Below are 19242 nucleotides of genomic sequence, written 5' to 3' on the forward strand. Positions count from 1 at the left end.
TATGTACAGAAAAGAATTCTGGAAAAAAATTCTTCCCAATGTACATAATGGAATTTCTGTTTGGGATGGTATTAGACATAGTCTGATTTCTACTGTCATGGGCACCTTCTCCCAGTGTGAAATTCCCTCTTCATTCACGTTCTTTTAAGAACATGGCTATTTGGAGTTCCTGATTAAGCATGATATTCTACACATGTTCTAATACAATAAGATGATCATTTACTGTGACCTGGGTACTCTTTATTTAACTAAAGAAGCACATATTTATTGAGGTCTTATTGAGCATTCACTCTGTGATAAGCACTGGGGACACCAAGCTGCAGCACAGATTTAGTCTCGAGGAGCTTATTTATAACCTAGTAAAGAACACAGAAAAGGAAAACAAGCGAAAAAACACATTGATTACTCTGATAAAAAATATACAAAGTAATTTAGAGGCATAAAGAGAGCAGTCAGTTTTCTTCATAGGTCTGGGGTTCATCTGCTAAATCTTTCTCTATGAGAAGAATGGCTTTGATTTCACAGCTGCTAACTGTGATGTGTATGGGATATTCTACAGAATGGTTCAGTAATCAGTGGGATTGCAGAAAATCAAACAAAGAGTTCTAAGGAAGAGTTGAGCATTTCAGAGCTAAAACACAGAGGTGGTAGGAAAGTCAGGAGAATAATGCATGAAGTTGGTAACAGTGAGCATGAAGGAAACCGGAATGTGATCCAGAATCAGAAAAAGAACAAGGTCCTCAAAAACACCATTAATTAAGAAACATACATAGCAAGAAGGGGCTGCAAACAATGACTGAGAAGAAATGGCTGGAGACACGCAATAAGAACAAAAATGAAGCTAATGTGGAAACTCTGGGTGTAGGGGTTGTAAAAAAGGAAGCAGATTGAAAATACTAGAAGATATCTAATATGGCGAGACATGAAACCAATTTATTGAATTTAGAATTTATGCTCTTTTGGGTGATCTTTTCCAGAACAAATGTGTTTCAAAACGTAAACAGTCATGTAGGTACTTGTAGGGATGGGAAGATAGGTGCTAAGAGCACTAAATTTAAAAATGAAGGGCAGGAAAGGGCATAAATAGACAATTCACAAAGAAGGAAATACACACAGAAAACAAATATATTTTTAAAAAATGGACCCTGAACATATAAATGCAAACTAAAACTAGATACAAGTTTTGCTTACTAAATCAACAAAATATGTTAAATGATAACACTCCATACTGACAAGGGTCCAGTGAGACAGCATACACTATTGATAGGAATATGACATAGTTCCACATTTTTCCTATTATCTACCTGGTCTCCCTGATCTCCCCTTCCTTTGTGACTGCCTTGTATACTATCTGTAACATTTAATTTTACTTATACTCTTTTTGTATAGCACCTCCTTTATTTGGTTTATAAGATTCTTGAGGATATTAGTCTCTACCTTTTATCACAGGTCCCACCTCATGCTAAGTACTTAAGAGGTGTTTATTAATCAGTTCATAAGGACCAGACTTCCTATTTTGATAGATTATTCTAACTAAAACAGGCAAAATTCATTCTAAGTTCATGCTATAACTCAAAGACATTAAACCAGAAGAAGTTATCTTCTTTATGAAATTCTGATAATATCTGTGAAATCAGATATGAAAGTGAGGCTAAATATTGTGCACATCATGCACATCCACAGATATTTATGCTGACCTGATTCTCTTTCATTTTTTTTTTTAGCTCTTTTAAGGTGAGTATTTTCCATTTTAAGTCTCTGTCACCTCATCATTCTTTGAATATGAATTTTAAAGCTATCCAAAGCTGCCTAGTCAATCTAAAACAGTCAGACCCCCTGATGTTTAGCTAGACATGACTAAATCGATGTCTAAGTTCATTGAAATCGATGTAAATGGAAATAGTATAAATTCACTTGGTATTTCAAGTGAGAAAGTAAAACATGAGTAGGCTTTAAAGTGTATTTTTAATGTGCTTCATATTTCCTAAACTGTAATTTTAATGAATCATCAGAAATTAGTGTGTCTGTATGCATTATTCAGGGAATCTCAGGAAAAGTACAGTCATCACTGGAGCCCTCAGTAAAACAGGTAAAAGATTTTATGATTTCTATAATAGCCGAAGTATCTCCTATTAGCATAACCTGTTGTTATTCTTCTTGAACTAATAAATGCCACTTGGAGAGGAAATCAAAGCCACCTCCTTCAAAGAACTAAGCAATTTCTTTTATACCCAAATTGTACCACTATTCTCCTACTTGTGTATAAAGATACTAAAATAAAATTGATTTCTCTAATTATACATTATTGTCCATTATGCTAAATCAGTGTTACTCAACAAAGGCAATTTTCCCTCACTCCCCCACTGGTGACATCAGCAATGTTTGCAGACATTTTTAATTGTCACAATTTGGGGTAGTCACAATGTGAAGGATAGTCACCCACAACAAAGAATTACCCAGTCCAAAATGTCAATAGTACCAAGGTTGAAAATCCTGCACTAGATGATAGAATGTAGCTAGATGATAGGCTGTATCAGCTTTCAGAGAATCCTTAGCATCTTTGGAGGCCCAACTAAAGCTACCACCCCTTTTATGAAGCTTTATCAGATCAACCCACAATGACATCTTCACAGGTCAGACTTTCTGTATTTCTGTATTTATTTTCTATATTTATTTATGATACTGGGGGTCAAACCTAGGGCTTCATGCTTGCTAGGCCAGCACTCTGCCTTTGAGCTACATCCCCAGCCTACTTTATGTAATTTAGATTTGATTCGATGATAACCCATCTCAATGATATAACAAGGAATCAAATGTTTATATTCAATGCTTGATTTAGTCAGCTTTTTGGCTTCCATGATTAAAAGGCTGCCCAGAACAATTTTAGGAAAAGAAAAGTTTATGTAAGGGCTCACAGTTTCAGAAGTCTCAGTCCATGAACAGCAGGCTCCGTTCCTCGAGGCTCAAGGTGAGGCAAGAACATTATGGCAGATGACTATGGTGGAGGGAAACAGCTCACATGATGATCAGAAAGCAGAGAGACTCCACTCCCAGATGCAAAATATATACCCCAAAGGCATGCCCCCAGGGTCCCACCTCCTCCAGCCATACCCTACTCACATTCAGTACTACTTGGTTAATCCCACCAGGAGATTAATTCACTGATTGGGTTAAGATGCTCATAAACCAATCATTTCACCTCAAAACCTTCTTACATTGTCTCACACATGAGCTTTTGGGGGACACCTCATATCCAAATCATAACACTGCTAATATTTCTTTTTTTGTAATTTGTATTCTATTACAACTATTATATTGCTTTATATGTTAAGAAACCTACTAAATATTACTTTTTCTTTCTAAATTGCTTTAAAAAAAAAAAAAAAAAACTTCTCCAAGATCTTATCTACTATAGTACTGGTTTCATCAATAATAAGCTTTGAAGTGGGAAAGAAAAACTACTGAATTGTTTCTCCAGCTAAAATGTTTGAATAATATTTCTAGTAATTCATATTGCAATTTCCATTGCTTGGCCATCCTACTAAGAATAAAAACAAACAAAAGTGCTATGATTTTTGGCCTCTGACCAATCACGTAACTCTCCTTCTATTTAAAGTTTAATGATTTGGCCTGTTATTTCTAATGTCAGGGATTTACCTTCCCGTAAACTAGTCATGGCAGGAATGAGAGGCATGGGAAGAAAAAAACGTTTGAATTAAAGTCAACAGTTTATTTTAATAGAATTCACTGGCAATTTTCTTGTAAAATGAGTTGCTTTCTTGGAAAAGAAAAGATCTTTTAATAAGTCATTGCCATATTGGTTGCTTTTTAAAATTATTTTTCTGATTCTTAGGGTCCTTCAAACAAATTTTTTAAGTGCATAGGGAAGAGTTTGCCAAGGATGAACTACTATACCAAGTGGCATCCAGGCTGGAGGATAACTACACCCGTATGACTTATAGCTGTGGTTTGAACACAGGTGGTCCCCTCCAAAACTCAGAGCTAGAAACTCACGCTGAAGTTGAATCCCTGTTTTGAGGTCTTCAGAGAGTGGGAACTTTAACTTAGGTGTTTAGAGGTGGGGCCTCTGGGAGGTGATTTGGATTAAGTAAAGTCACAGGGGTGGAATCCCCATAATTGAAAGCCAAGGGCTTCAAAGAAGAAGGAAAGAAACCAGAACACACATACCCATACACACTCCCTGCCTCTCACCATGTGACTTCCTGTGCCACCCCAGGACTCTGCCAGCAAGAAGACATAACCAGTTGCTTCCCTTCAACCTTGGATCAGAACCTTGACCCCAAAATAAACCTCTTCTCTTTGTACTAGTCTGTGGTGTTATGGCATTAGAAACAGAAAATGAACTAGCAACCCTACCCAACTGAAAAAGAAAAAAGCAGTTGGATGCCCACTTTCCCCTGGTCACCCAAGGCTCAGAGCCTCTGTTTTTAATTAATATTTATTCTTACTTGATTCTTACTTTCTGTGGATGAATTCTTTTACGTCTTTAGCACGAACTCAAACATGAAACATAATTCCTTATCCTAGTTTTGGAAAAACTAGCCACACAAAGGAATTTGTATTTGTATCAAAGTTTATCATAATTTTGGAACGAGAGAGGATGCTTACATCTCAAGAAATATAAATGACTTAATTAACATATTGGACATCACTGTAGAATTATATAGTTGACACCTTTGTTCTTAAAAGCCTTTTAGTCATCTTTAGTCCTCTGTCTTTTTTCTCCCTTCAAATCTCAATTACCCTTTATTTATTTATTTTTAAAAACATTTAATTGACAAAAATTTTATATATTCAAGATGTAAATTGGGTGTGGTGATGTGCATCTATAGTTCCAGCTACTCAGAGGCTGGGGTGGGAGGATGACTTGAGCCCAGGAGGTCAATCAGCAGGGCAACATAAGGAGACCTTGCCAAAAAGGGAAAAAGAAAAAAAAAAAGAACAACAACCCAACTCTTTGGGATCATAAGAAGTGAAACAGAAGCTACCCCTTTATCACCCCACTTGCCAGATGTTTTTCTCTCATGTTCCTCCCTCCTCTTGTTTCCATGTGTTCGTTCATTGTTTCAACTCAAATGTGGCACAGAACCTACAAATTTCTTTTGTTTGCTTGGATGTGAGACAGTTCACCCAACCTCAGACTCCCCATATGGGTGAGTCGCTGGCTGTGAGACCATCACTCAGGCATGCTGATTCAGGTGGCCACAAATGTCTGCCCTTTTAAACACTGTCCCATAGATTTCACCCATCTCTTAGCTCCAACATTCACACTCTTAACCTTGAATCCAGCCTGTCTCATTGCCTCCTGTGGGACAGGATCTGGCTTCAGACATGTGCATTATCATTGGTACCTCTGTGATATGGGTCAACCTCTCTCAAAACCACTTTAGAGCATTGAGGTGTGCCCCTTTGCCATCAAGGACTGCCTACTCTTTAATAACTGATATGTGCCCCACTGACTTTGTTTCCCTAGGCCAGACTCCTTTCATCAAAATGGGACTTTTGTTTTCAGTCTCTGATGGAACCCTTCACATCACTGCCAGATTTGACTTCTAAACACAGGGCATTTGCAATTCCATCTTTACTCCAAACTTCTGACCAGACCATGAAGGGTTAAATCCCAACTCTCTCAGAGTAGTGTCATATCATTTTGTTTTTATAAGCAGCCAACCAAACATCCTTTAATAACAAACTGTAATTTTCTTTTTAAATGTCCTTCAGGGAAACACCAATTACTGCTTCCACACCTTTGTTTTATAATTTCCCTCACTGTTACTAGTTTGCTAAAACTATCAGAATAATGGCCCACCAATTGGGTGACTTACACAATAGACATTTACTTTCTCACAATGCTGGAGACTCCATCTGAGATCACGGTGTGGCCAGCATTGGTTTTGAGGCCTCTTCCTCAGCTGGTATGTGGCTATCTTCAACCTGTGTCTTCACGTGGTCATCCTTCTGCAAGCATCTGCGTCTCCTAGCTCCTCCTCTGATAAGGACACCAGACACTGGATTCTGTGCACCCTAGTGTCCTCACTTTACCTTAACCACTTCTTTAAATACCCTGTCTCCAAATAGTCACATTCTAAGGTACTGGGAATTAAAGTTGACTTTAACATAAAAATTTTGGAGTAATATAATTCAGCCCATAACACCCACTAAATTTTCTCCTTCTGCCTACTCCTTTTCCAAATCCCAAGCAACATTTAAGGCCACATTCAAATCCCACTTCCAATTCTTCCTAATCTTTCTAGCTTGACTTCCCGCTTCCTCCTTTAAGCTCTATATCATTCACTTTGGCACATGTATAGTTTCCTTTCCTGGTTGCAGTTCTTCTTTCTCCAGAAGCTTTAGCTCTTTTTTAAGCTCTTTAGGTTCTGGGTAAGTGGTTACTGCATATGGACTCAGAATTCAACAAGATCAAATTTCTTTGCTCAAACTTGCAGTTTCAGGTTCACCATTTAGGAAGCATGAAGTCACTGCTGTGTCGCACAGCAAGAAAAAAAGCTGAATAAACTGGAAAAGGATTGTGTTTCCTCTCTTGGAAACTTTTTCTATGATCTTATTTTCTCCGTTATTGCTTTCATAGACAATGGATTAGTTCCTAAGTAGGAAAGAATCACTACCCTGATACCAGGATTCAAATCTTTGAGAAGAAAAATTTTTCTTCCGTATAGCACTTGTGATATCTCTTCTCTAATTCACACTAGATTTTAAACTTTCTATTCTTACTAAAATCCCCTTAACTAATTCCTTCATGCAATTTTTTTCCCATTCTTGGCATGGTAGCACATGCCAATAATCCTGTAATCCTAGCTACTCAGAAGGCTGAGACAGGAGGATCATAAATTCATGGACAGCCTAGGTAACTTAGTAAGTCGCTGTCTCAAAATAAAAAGTAAAAAGGTCTGAGGATGTAGCTCAATGCTTAAGTGTCCCTGGATTCAATCCCCAGATATTTCTTTTTCTCCAGAATTATTTGTTAATAAATACTATAAAATACAATCTAAGTTTCCCACTCAAATTCATTCTTGTGTATGGTCTCTGATAGCTTGTTTTCAAGTTCCAAATTAAGGAAGATCTTTGAGAAAAAAAAAAATCCATACTTGAAAGTTCAGCATTTGCCTAGTGAATATAATGCAAACTCACATTTATATTGAACTTATATCTATAGTATATTCAAATTCATTTTCCCACATTATCTGATTTGATCCTTAATAATAATGTTAAATAATGCCCCATTTACCATGTACAGACTACACAAGTAGTCTGATACCAACATGTAAAGGCTATGTATGGTTCCACTCACAAAAAGGAAAACTCTCTCTTTCTCTCTCATTCTTAACTACAACATAATGTCTATTTATAATTGCGAATTATTTTTCTAAAGCAAATCATATATACTGTTAATAAAAATATTCAGTCGAAAAAACTATTTATAAGCATATTTACTCTCTCAGTTTTTTCATTGTGTGTCTCCATCAGTTGGGAAACATGTAATTGGCTTTATTTACATGTTTGGGAGCTGCATAATTGCCTTTGGAATCAGGTTTTTTGATTTAAAATCAAACCAGACAGCAAGTCTGTATGTGACTATGCTGCCCTCATGTGACATAATTGTGAACTGCAGCTATCCTCTCTACCGGCTTACCAACCACTTTCAAAGTCATTTGCAACTGTGACCTCAAAACCTCAATGCAGTTTTCACGTGTCCTTAATTTACTTCACTGAGGGTATATACCAAGTAGGAAACTTCATTTAGTACAGATGTTGACAATACTTTGTATTTACAGGTATTTACAATTTAATAGTAGGTAATATCAGAAATGCTCTTTTCCTGTGAACTCAATACGCAAATAGAAAAACTTGCTATCCAATAATATTTAAAATAACTGGAAAGGGGCTGGGGTGTGGCTCAGCAGTAGAGCACTCACATGGCACGAGAAAGGCACTGGGTTCATCCTCAGCACTACATAAAAATAAATAAATAAAATAAGGATATTGGGTCCAACTACAACTAAAAAAAAAAACTGGAAAGTTTTTAAATTTCTCCAGGGAAATACATAATTTACCTATATAATTATACAACATGACAAGCTCTGCTCTTTTTAATATTAATCCTGGAAACATTAGATTTATGACAGTAAACTTAAAGCCCTCCTATTCATAATTATGAGTACAGAAATAGCCTATGATACTTAGATAAAATGTGCCATATAACAAAATTCAAGGCAAATCTCCAGTAAGATCCTTTTCTCCTCACTGACAAATAGCTAATTACCTTGAAAAGTTATTTTTTGCCATAAATTTTTATGAAAGCTTTACTGAATGTGGAGTTAAAATCTACAAACAACATCAGAATTACATGCTAAATTATGTAGGTGACTACCTACAATATGTAATCTGAGGTAACCAAAGGCCTTCAGGTGCCTTCAATTATCTTTCAAACTGGCCTCTCCAGAGCCTACGATTCTTGGCATTAATATATATTTTTCTACTGACACTTTCATAGTGTGATTTTGAAATATCAATATACATTACCTGAAAATGTAAAGCACTATAAATCATAAATTCTTCAGCATAGATTAATTTTTCAGGATACTTATTGTGAAAAAGAAAGCACTAAAATTATATTCCATGCTTGCATTTTTATGTCAAAATGAGATCTAATATTATGTGTAATGAAAAGGAACTAATAAAAATGCTCAATAATTATGGCAAGTATAAAAAGGTACTATTTTGATCATGGGAATGAAAGCAGATTAAATTCTAATGATAATGAAGATAATTAAATATTTAATAGTATTATAGACATGCATTTATAAGATACTGGTAGTTATTGATCTCAGGAATTTTACAACCTGGGTAAGTGTTATTCCATTTGAAAAGAAAGAAAGAGAGAAAGGAGAAACAGGAAGGAAGGAAGGAAGGAAGGAAGGAAGGAAGGAAGGAAGGAAATAAGACCTGGAGGTGAGAGGTCAAGGTACAGATAGTATTTAATGGACAGGAGGAAAGAGGAAAGGTCAGAGGCCAAGAAGGACAGGCAGAGTGGCTAGTAAAGTGGGACCAGGAAGATCAGCCAGGCAAGAGAATCCAAGTCATAAAAGGGAAAGTGAGAAGCTGAAGACAAATTTGGACTACTTGAAAATTTTATGTAAGACTAGTCCTATTGTCCAAAACTGGATTTTGGAAATAATCCAATAAAAAGGACATTTTTTATCAGCACTTACAGATCAAAAAGTATGGAGTAAAAATAACCAAATTTTTTTTCAAGGAACCTTAAAATTGATGACTTTACCACACAAAAAAATCATTTTTTAATAAAAAATGTTATACATAGAAATACCAAGTGGTATTGAAGTGATAAAAGACTCTGAGTACTGAAGCGATTATTCCATCTCTTTTTGGCCAAGATGAAGAAAAGGCTGTATACTGTTTCTAAAGAATCCACTCACTATATGTTTAGAATGAACCAAATAAAAGTAGAAAGACAGAAACAAAATAATGCACTGCCAGGAAAGGAAAGGGTTATCACACCCATTACAATTAATTCCACTGTCCCAAAAGTGAGCACTTAAAAGTTAACCAATCAGAACAACTGCTTCTCAGGAAGCAGTTGTTAGCTGGTCCTTTCTGATGCTCTCCTTTCTAGATTATGTGCTTTTTGTAGCCTAATAATCTTCTTTCCACAGGAAATAGTGATATAGTGTCTACACTCATCTCCTGCTGAACCACCTGTTTCAGTGATTATAACTCTTTAACATATAAAGCAAAAAGACTGAGATCTCAGTTTAGATACCTCCTGTTTAAATTCTTCTCTTTGTAACCAAGGAAGACTTCAAGGAATAATAAGAATACAAACTTAAGCATGAGGGGAAACAATGTCAGATTGCTTGAATAGCTCCAGCATCAGAACCAGGGCAAAGAATGCGGCTATAGCTGCAGGGGTCGTCCCCAGAGAAAAGTCTTTGCATGTCCTCTGCTGGCTTCAGAAAAGACAATGTACTGTGGATAAAAGATCAATTTTTACTCTCAAATCCCTAAGACTGGTATTCAAACTGTTCTCTTTAAAAAAGCCAGGTGGCATACTGACTAATCAGAAGAGATTCCACTTCACCTTTGCTCCATCTCAGTTTCATTTCTTTTTCTTTTTAGTTTTCAATTTTAATAAAATTTAAACACCAGACTTAAAATGATGTCCGTTTTTAAAACATGTCTATTTCTTACAATTATAGCCAAAGAGTGTGTTGTTTACATAAGAGGCAGTGACTCACTGTGTCATTCAAGCTGATCCCTAACTTCTGGGCTCAAGAGATCCTCCTGCATCAGCCTCCCAAGAGGCTGGAACTAAAGGTGTTTGTCACAGAACCCAGGCAAAGAATTACTTATAACTGAGTTTAAGCTTCACATAGTCTACAGCTACATATAATATTTTGTAAAAGAAAATCAAATCTACCACTGTGAAAATCAAACAAGAACCTATAACTGTCACAACTGTAATAACATGGTGTGTTAACATATGGATTTTTTCCAAATGGGTTGTTCACAGTGAATAGCCCATTTACCATACTGAATGACCTATTGAAAATTTTTAAGATGAAAAACATTGAAATTTATAGTCTGTACATTTGAGACTAAGAAAGGATACTAAGTATGTTAGAAATATTACTAGAAAAAGTAGAGATATCTATATAAAAACTCATCTGGAGTCAAAATAATGTCCCAGTCTTGGTCCCAACTCTGATTGGCTTTGGGCAATTTGAGCAATTTCCCCTACCTCTCTTAGTCTGTTTCTTCATCTTTTAAATGGTAATAATAACTCTCCCTCCAGACAGTTTATTCTGAATGTGAAAATGAAATCAGGTCAGTGAAAGTGTTTTATACATTATTAAAAGTTATTCAAATGTCACTCAAGCAAGCATTAAAATAATAATACTGCTAATAGGCTAAATTCTAAAACAACTTCATATTCCCCCCAAGAAAAGTTATTTTCTTCATGAACTATTCCTCAAAATATTAAAAATGTGACAAGAATGTAAAAGCTTGACAAATGCTTCAGGGACTAACCCTGGATTAAAAAGGCGGGCAGGCTAGACGATCTCTCATCGCCATGACTACACCTTTATACCACAGACTTGAAAATGAATGTTATTTATAGATAAAGCTGCCCAGTTAATTCTCACAAGAGGATTCCAAGACTGCCAATCAAACAAAAGCCCCAGCAGGTGGAGTTTATGTGAACTGATAAAAAGAGGTTCTGGCAAAGTACTTGTAGAAGAGAATTCCAGAATCACTGACTCTCCCATACCCTATTCTTTATTTAAAAAAAAAAAAAAAAGTTCTCTAGATTAGAACAACAACAAAAAAAAGTGAGCCTGGTATTAAGTAGATAGATTCCATCTAAAATACTTTTGTACATTATTCAGAGAATATTTGTATTTTGTATACTATCTGGTGTTTTTGATTTTGAAAATACTATCTGGTGTTTTCAAGTATAAAATAAATTATATGTGTCAATCATAGTAATATTATTTTACATCTAGTATTAGATTCTTCATTTAAACTGCAGGCCCAGATTTCCCTCTGCATTTAGGGCATCGCTACCTGGATTACCCAAAGTTACTTCATCTGCATTATATCCAGAAACATCACTGTCCTCAGACCTCCTGGTGAGGGCTTGATCTTGGTGAATAGTTTCTAGCCCTCTGGTTAAAACTAGATATCATCTTTGACCCCCTCATCCTCACTTCCACAAGTCATGAAGGAATGCCTTTGTCTGTCTGTCTGTCTGTCTCTCTCTCTCTCTCTCTCTCTCTCTCTCTCTCTCTCTTCCTTGTCTTGTGCACTCACTCCCCCTCTGTTCCATTCCTGTGTCCCTGTCTCTGCCCAGGAATTCATCATGTTCCAACAAGCACAATGAATGTCTTAATGGTGCTCACTTACTGGTGCTCCCTCTTGCCTTTCCAAGTACACTTTCTGCTAGGAAGAACTTGACACAGCCAACACCATCTTTAAACCTATTGTCCACCTTAGAACAAGAGTCACCCGAGGTCACTCTGACTCAGCCTGACCTAAACCCCCATCAATGATCCATTACCATGCAAAGAAACCCCAAACACCCCCTCATCACAAGAAAGGAAATTGTTATCTGGGACTGACGTCCTGAAAACACTAAGAGTGACACCACAAGGACCCTTCCCTTATAAACCCCACAACAGCCTAAGGGCAAAAAAAAATCCCCCCATCTACTCCCCTATATATACCCCAGGCTGTAAGCCAAAGATGGGTCTCAGTCCCCACGTCCCCCCACCTTGCTGGTTTATCCTAAAAAAAAAAAAAAAAAAAAAAAAACCTGTGTTTTACTGTTGAACCTGGTCTCCTCTCTCTTTAATTCGGTTCTTTTCTTATACTTCCCACATTCCTAATAGAGAAGTTTAAAAAAGACAGTAAGATTAATACTCCTTAGCAAGGCACTTAACAAACTAGGCCATATCTGTCTTTCACTCTTATTACTAAATTAAGACAGCCACAAAATCTACTTCCCAGTCACACCACACATGGTCACACCATACTCACTTTTCTTTAAGCACAGTACTTTATAGTTGAGGGGTTTTAGTTGTTCTGCTTCCTGCATTGGGAAAGCCTTCTTCCTTCTCTAAATAGTAGCATGCTTTTTTTATTTTCCTGTTTTGGTAGAGGGGCACTTTACCACTGAGCTATATCCCCAGTCTATTTTATATTCTTTGTTTTGAGACGGTCTTGCTAAGTTACTTAGGATCTCCCTAAATTACTAAGGTTGCCCATGAACTTGGGATCCTCCTGCCCCATCCTCCTAAATCACTTGGATTACAGGCATATGCCACTTTGCCTTGCTCTTTGTTTCCAAATCCAGTTCAGATACCATTTTCTCCACCTGTTTTAATTTGAGCTGTACTCCAAACTAAGAATTTGTCGCTACTTCCTATACCTTCATACAACCCGTTTTTATGTCTAAGAATATTTTTTCCAAGATGCCTGCTGATTTCTCATCACATTCTAAGTCTAAATACTGTAAGCATCTCACTTTTATTTTATTTATTTATTTTTTTGCTTGGCACCCACTCTAGTATCTAGCAGTAGGCATGCATGCATGTGTACGTGTATGTGAGATCCATCAGTAGCTCATGGTTGACCAAAAATAATGACTATCATTGAACGAATGCTTATTACATCTAGACTGTGTCTTCAACATTTTACTCTAAGTTGAGTCATCTGATTCCAAAAGTAAATCCGAAATGGATAACATTAGCTCCGTTTTACAAGTGAAATAACAAAGAAGTTAGGCAGCTTACTTGAGGTTAACACTAGTCTAGAGTCAGAATTAGAATCATGGTCTTTCAGAATTCATAGCTACTACTCTGAACCAATTCACTACACAGCCACCACACACAAAAGCAAACAAAGAAAAAACTATAGTAGATTAAAGGCCACTGTATGAATACTAAAAAACATAGAAGCTTTACTCTAGAAATTGGTACCTGAAAGGTAATATGGTTAGAATCTATAAACTTAAATTCTCTGTTTAAATAAAAATATTTCCTACCTCATAAGACTATTTTGGAGATTCAATAAAATGAAGTTCGTGAAATGTCTAGCACAATACCTGAAATACAGTAGGAGTTCACACAGATTTGTATTACTTCAGAATAAATCAAAAGATTCTAGGGCAAGTAGATAGTCTTTAAATTCATAGTGGCTTGAGTGTCAGACCAAAGGAAACATTGCTTTAAATTTAAATATAAATTTAATAAATGTATAAAACATTGCCCAGCATTTCTACTACAGATAGAAAATATGAACAATTTTTTGGAAAAAGTTATGAATGATGGCTTCATAGATAACATAAAAGATTTCCTTAGCAAATGTATGGACATTTGCTTCTCACAAACCACCTAGAAGTTTGGTGCAATTATTATTGCTGTTGTTGTTGTTAAAATAAAGAAACTAACCAGACATGGTTGTGCATGCTGGTAATCCCATTGGCTTGGGAGGCTGAGGCAGGAAGATCACAAGCTCAAAGCCAGCCTCAGCAAAAGTGAGGCACTAAGCAACTCAGTGAGAACCTGTCTCTAAATAAAATACAAAATAGGGGTGGGGATGTGGCTCAGTGGTCAAGTGCCTCTGAGTTCAATCTCCCAGTACCAAAAATAAATAATTAAATAAACTAGGGTGTGAAGAGGTTAGATAATTTTCCCAAAGTTGCACTGCTATAAGTGGCCATAGTCAGGATTTAAAACATATCTGTCTAACTCTGGGACCCCACCTCCTAATGACTGAAGCTGTTTTCACTCAATCTATAACCAACTGTTGCTCTGGATTTTTCTTTTACAAAGGGAAACTTTTTAGTGTGATTCATTATAAATACTAGCCTCTTTTAAAAAAAAAAAAAACTCATTCAAGCAGAACACTCATTGTCTAGGCAATCCAACTTCTTTTAATCTAACAAAAACGGCAGACATAAACAAATTACCCTTTATGTAGTCTGACTCTCAATACCATAAAACCAGAAGGCACAGCATACATTTATCTGTCCACATAGTGTTTGCTTAGAGTGGTCTGAAACCAGCAATGACATCACTGTGGGGGGTAAACCAACTTCATACCAATGACTCTATGGTGATGTAGTCTGGGGACGTTTTCATCTTGCTTTTTAAAGAGGTCATAAGGGCAATGCATCATAAATAAAATTATTTTGAAATTTCCGTTTTTTCCAAATTTGTACCTCAACATGTTTGCAGTGCCATTTTCTTGGTGATCTTCTAATTTGATACCATTATCTTCTATATAGTTCAGGTTCTCCGTTTAAAAAAAAAAAAAAAAAGTCCCTATGAATAATGGTTCACATGGAAATTCCCTCCCCTGTAGAAGAATTTATGTTTTAAATATTTATGTTGGACCTACTCACTGAGACAAAAAAATGTACATAATCGAGGGAAGCACTTAGACCTTACCATAACTAGCTCTGAAATCCCTTTTCTCCACCACATAAAGAAGTAGGAATATGAACATAGAACTCAAAAGGTTTGTTCAGTAAGATGGTGTTTTGAGGGATCCAGCCTCTGATGATAGTGATTATATACCATTTGCTAAATTTAGTATTTGGAAGTTGAGACATTTCTATTTTTTGAAACCTAACTTACTTCCAACTATTCATAAAGTTTGAAGCTATTCTTGTCAAACAACTGCTGTTTCTGTGATTACAGTATTTTGTAACTCCAGAGATATTCGCTAAAAAACTACTCTTCTTCTTAAATGCTAACTGTTAGGTTTTTCTTCCCCTACCCTTCCATCATTTCCAGGTTTATACTTCTGATTCTTACTCAGACCTAGAGTCACTGAAGTCTGGAGCCATTTGAAAGTGAGTTAAGATCCTGGGAGGGCTGGGGATGTGGCTCAAGCGGTAGCACGCTCGCCTAGCATGCGTGCGGCCCAGGTTCGATCCTCAGCACCACATACAAACAAAGATGTTGTGTCCGCTGATAACTAAGAAATAAATATTAAGATTCTCTCTCTCTCCCTCTCTCTCTCTCTTAAAAAAAAAAAAAAAAAAAAAAAAAAAAGATCCTGGGAAAATCACTCTCTTTGCTCTTTTCACATATTTTGTTGTAAAATATTTTATTTGGATGAAATTTTTAAATTAGCATTTAAACTGGTAAGATGCAAAGCAATGACACCACCCAGAAGAGTTTGTGGAAGAAAAGAGGGCTAATCTTCTTGTTCAAAATAAGATGTGTTGCTTGGCACAGTGGCCTATGCCAGTAATCCCAGTGACTCTGAAGGCTAAGGCAAGAGGATGGCAAATTTGAGGCCAGTTGGGGCCATTTGGTGAGATCCTCAACAACTTAGTGAGATCCTATCTCAAAATTTAAAAAAAAAAAAAAAAAAGGACTGGGGATGAAGCTCAGTGGCAAAGTCCCTGGTTTCAATTCCTAGTACCAAATAAATAAATAAATAGACATGTCGAATCTGGTTATATGTCCAATTTTTTAAAAACAACTGGAGAAATACAAACTTTTCCCAACAAAACATGTGTCAAAAATCTATATGTATCAATTTATTTTGTTGTTGCTGTTAGATCAAGCCTTTAGATTAATATAAGCCACCATTTTGGTCAATCAAGAAATAACAAAGTATGTAGCACTTGTAGAGTTATTCTTGTGCAATTATCTAGTAATATTTATTCTGTCCTGCAATATAATTCAGTGCCATCAATTCCTAAAAATTGCTCAAGTTACATTTAAAAACCAGAAGAGGAAATAATGCTTTTCCAAATATATTTGTGGCAGGATGTATAAAAGCAAAAAGAAAAAATAAAGAAAAAAATCTGAGAATACCATACCCAGAAAAGCTATCTTTGAGAAATACTGGCTTTGAGCTGGAGATATAGCTCAGTTGGTAGAGTCCTAGCCTTGCATGCACAAGGCCCTGGGTTCAATCCCCAGCACCACAAAGAAAAAGAAAGAAGGGGAAAAAGTAGTCAAGAAAAATACTGACTTTAAGAAATAGAAATAATGACTTTCCTAGACAAACAAAAATTGAGAGTTCATCACCACAAAACTTGACTAACAAGAAATACTAAACAAATTTATTTGTAGTGAAATAAAAGGATGCTAATGAGAAACATAAAAAAAATCCCACTTGTAAAAGTAAGTTTTGGGCCAGATTCAGAGGACTCTAAAAATGTATTGATAGTGTGTAAATTACATTAAATCCTTAGTGTGAATGGTAAACAATAAAACACTTAAAAATAATAACCACAATCATGTACTAAAGAATAAACAATGTAAATGTGTAAATATTTTATAACATTTCAAAATGTGTGTTTGGGGGAAGAGTGGAGTTAGAGATCAATTCAGTAAGAGGATATAGCAATTAGCAACATATATGCATACAACATCAGAGCACCTAAATATATAAAGCAAATATTAATAGGTCTAAAGGGAGAAACAGACTGTAATACAAATAGGAGACTTTGGCAAAAGAGATCATCAACATGCAAATTACCAAAGAAACATCAGTCTCATGCCAACTTGACCCAACAGATTTCTGTTGTTGTTTGTTCTACTTTCTGATTTATCAGATATTTACAGAACACTTCATCCAAAAGCTATTAAATACCCATTCTTCTCTACTACATATGAAACATTCTCCAGGATAGATCCAATATCAGGTCACTGAAATCGTAACTAATTAACAATTGAAATAATACCAAGTATCTTTTCTAACCACAATGATATAAAATTTAAAAAGCAATGGTAAAGAAAGAAATTCAGAAACCTTTGTAATAGATGAAAATTAAACCCATTACTGAAAAAAAACTAGGTCAATGAAGAAACTAAAAACAAAATGTAAAAGCTCTTTAAAACAAATGAAAATGGAAACACATCATCCGAACACCTATGGGGCACAGTTAAAGCAGTACCAAGAGGGAAGCTTATAGCAGTAGATGCCTACATCAGAAAAGAATATAAATATCAAATAAACAATCTCACATGTCACCTCAGGGAACTCGATAAACCAAGAAAAATCTCAGCCTAAAATCAATACAAATAAGGAAATTATAAATATCAGAGAAGAAACTTATGAAATAGAGGTAAAAAATACAAAAGATCAATGAAACAAAGAGTTGTGTTTTTTTTGAAAAGATAAATAAAATCAATAAACATTCAGGTAGACTAAAGAGAAATTAGAGAAGACTTAAATAAATAAAGTTAGAAATGAAAAGGAGACATTACAACAGACAGTGAATTGCAAAATATCATAAGACTTTAATAACCAATTTATGTGCCAATAAATTTTTAGGATTTTTTTCCTACAATAAATGGATAAATTCTGAACACAAACAACCTACTAAAACTGAATTATGAAGAAATATAAAATCTTAACAGACCAATGACAAGTGAAGAAGTTGAATTGTTACTTTAAAAAAAAACAATAAAAGAAAAGAAAGAAAATAATTTTTGTGTAAACTATTCTGAAAAACTAGTGGAGGAAGGGTATATTTTCAAATGTATTCTACAAATCCAGCATTATACTCTAATGCCAAAATCAAAGATACTAGTAACAAAAACAGAAAACCACAGGCCAACATTCCTGATGAACACAGATGCAAAAATCCTCAGCAACCTATCATCAAAACTAACTTGATGGCTTATCAAAGAAAATCATCTACCATAATAAAGAAGGTTTCATCCCAAGTAGGAAAGGATGTTTCAATATATACAAATCAATAAACATGATACTTCACATTATAGAATGAAAAAAAAGAAATCATATCATTTCTATAAATGTTGAAAAAGCATTTGACAAAAATGGACACCCCTTCATGATAAAATCTCTCAATTAGGTATAGAAGAAATGTACCTCAACCCAATAAAGGCCATATATGACACTACAACTAATATCAAATCAAACAAGTAAAAATGAAAGTTTTCTCCCTAAGACCTGAAATGAGACAAATATTTCCATTTCTATTCAACACAGTACTAGAAGTACAAGCCAGATCCAACCAGCAAGAGAAAAAAATAAAAGGTATCCAAATTAGAAAGGAAGAAGTTAAATTTCACTAGTTGGTAAATTATCTGATCTTACATATAGAAAAACCTAAAGATCACACACACACAACTGTTAGATCCAAGTAAGCAAATTCAGCAAAGTAGCAAGATAATAAAAAATCAACATACAAAAATCTAGCATTTTTATACCAATACTGAGCTTTTTGAAAAATAAGAAAAAAAATTATAATATCTACATAAAACAAAAATAAAATTAAGTACCTACAAGTAAATTTAAGGAGGTGAAAGATCTCTGCACAAAATACTGATGAAAGAAACTGAAAAAAAAAAAAAAACAAGTAAATGGAAAGATACCCAATGTTCATGGATTAGAAAATTAAGTATTTTTAAAATGTTCATACTAACCAAAGTTATCTACAGGTGCAATGCAATGCCTATCAAAATACCAGTGACATTTTTACATAAATACTAAAAATAATCCTAAAATCATATGGGACCACAAGACCCCCAAATAGTCAAAACAATCTTTACTAAAAATAACAATGATGAAGGTATCACAATGTCAAAACATACCACAAATATATAGTAACTAAAATAGTATATCATTGGCATAAAAACCGATTCAATGGAAGAACTGGGGTTGTAGTTCAGTGAAAAAGCACTTGCC

Source organism: Callospermophilus lateralis, chromosome 13 (assembly GCF_048772815.1).
Source record: "Callospermophilus lateralis isolate mCalLat2 chromosome 13, mCalLat2.hap1, whole genome shotgun sequence".
Classification (NCBI taxonomy): Eukaryota; Metazoa; Chordata; class Mammalia; order Rodentia; family Sciuridae; genus Callospermophilus; species Callospermophilus lateralis.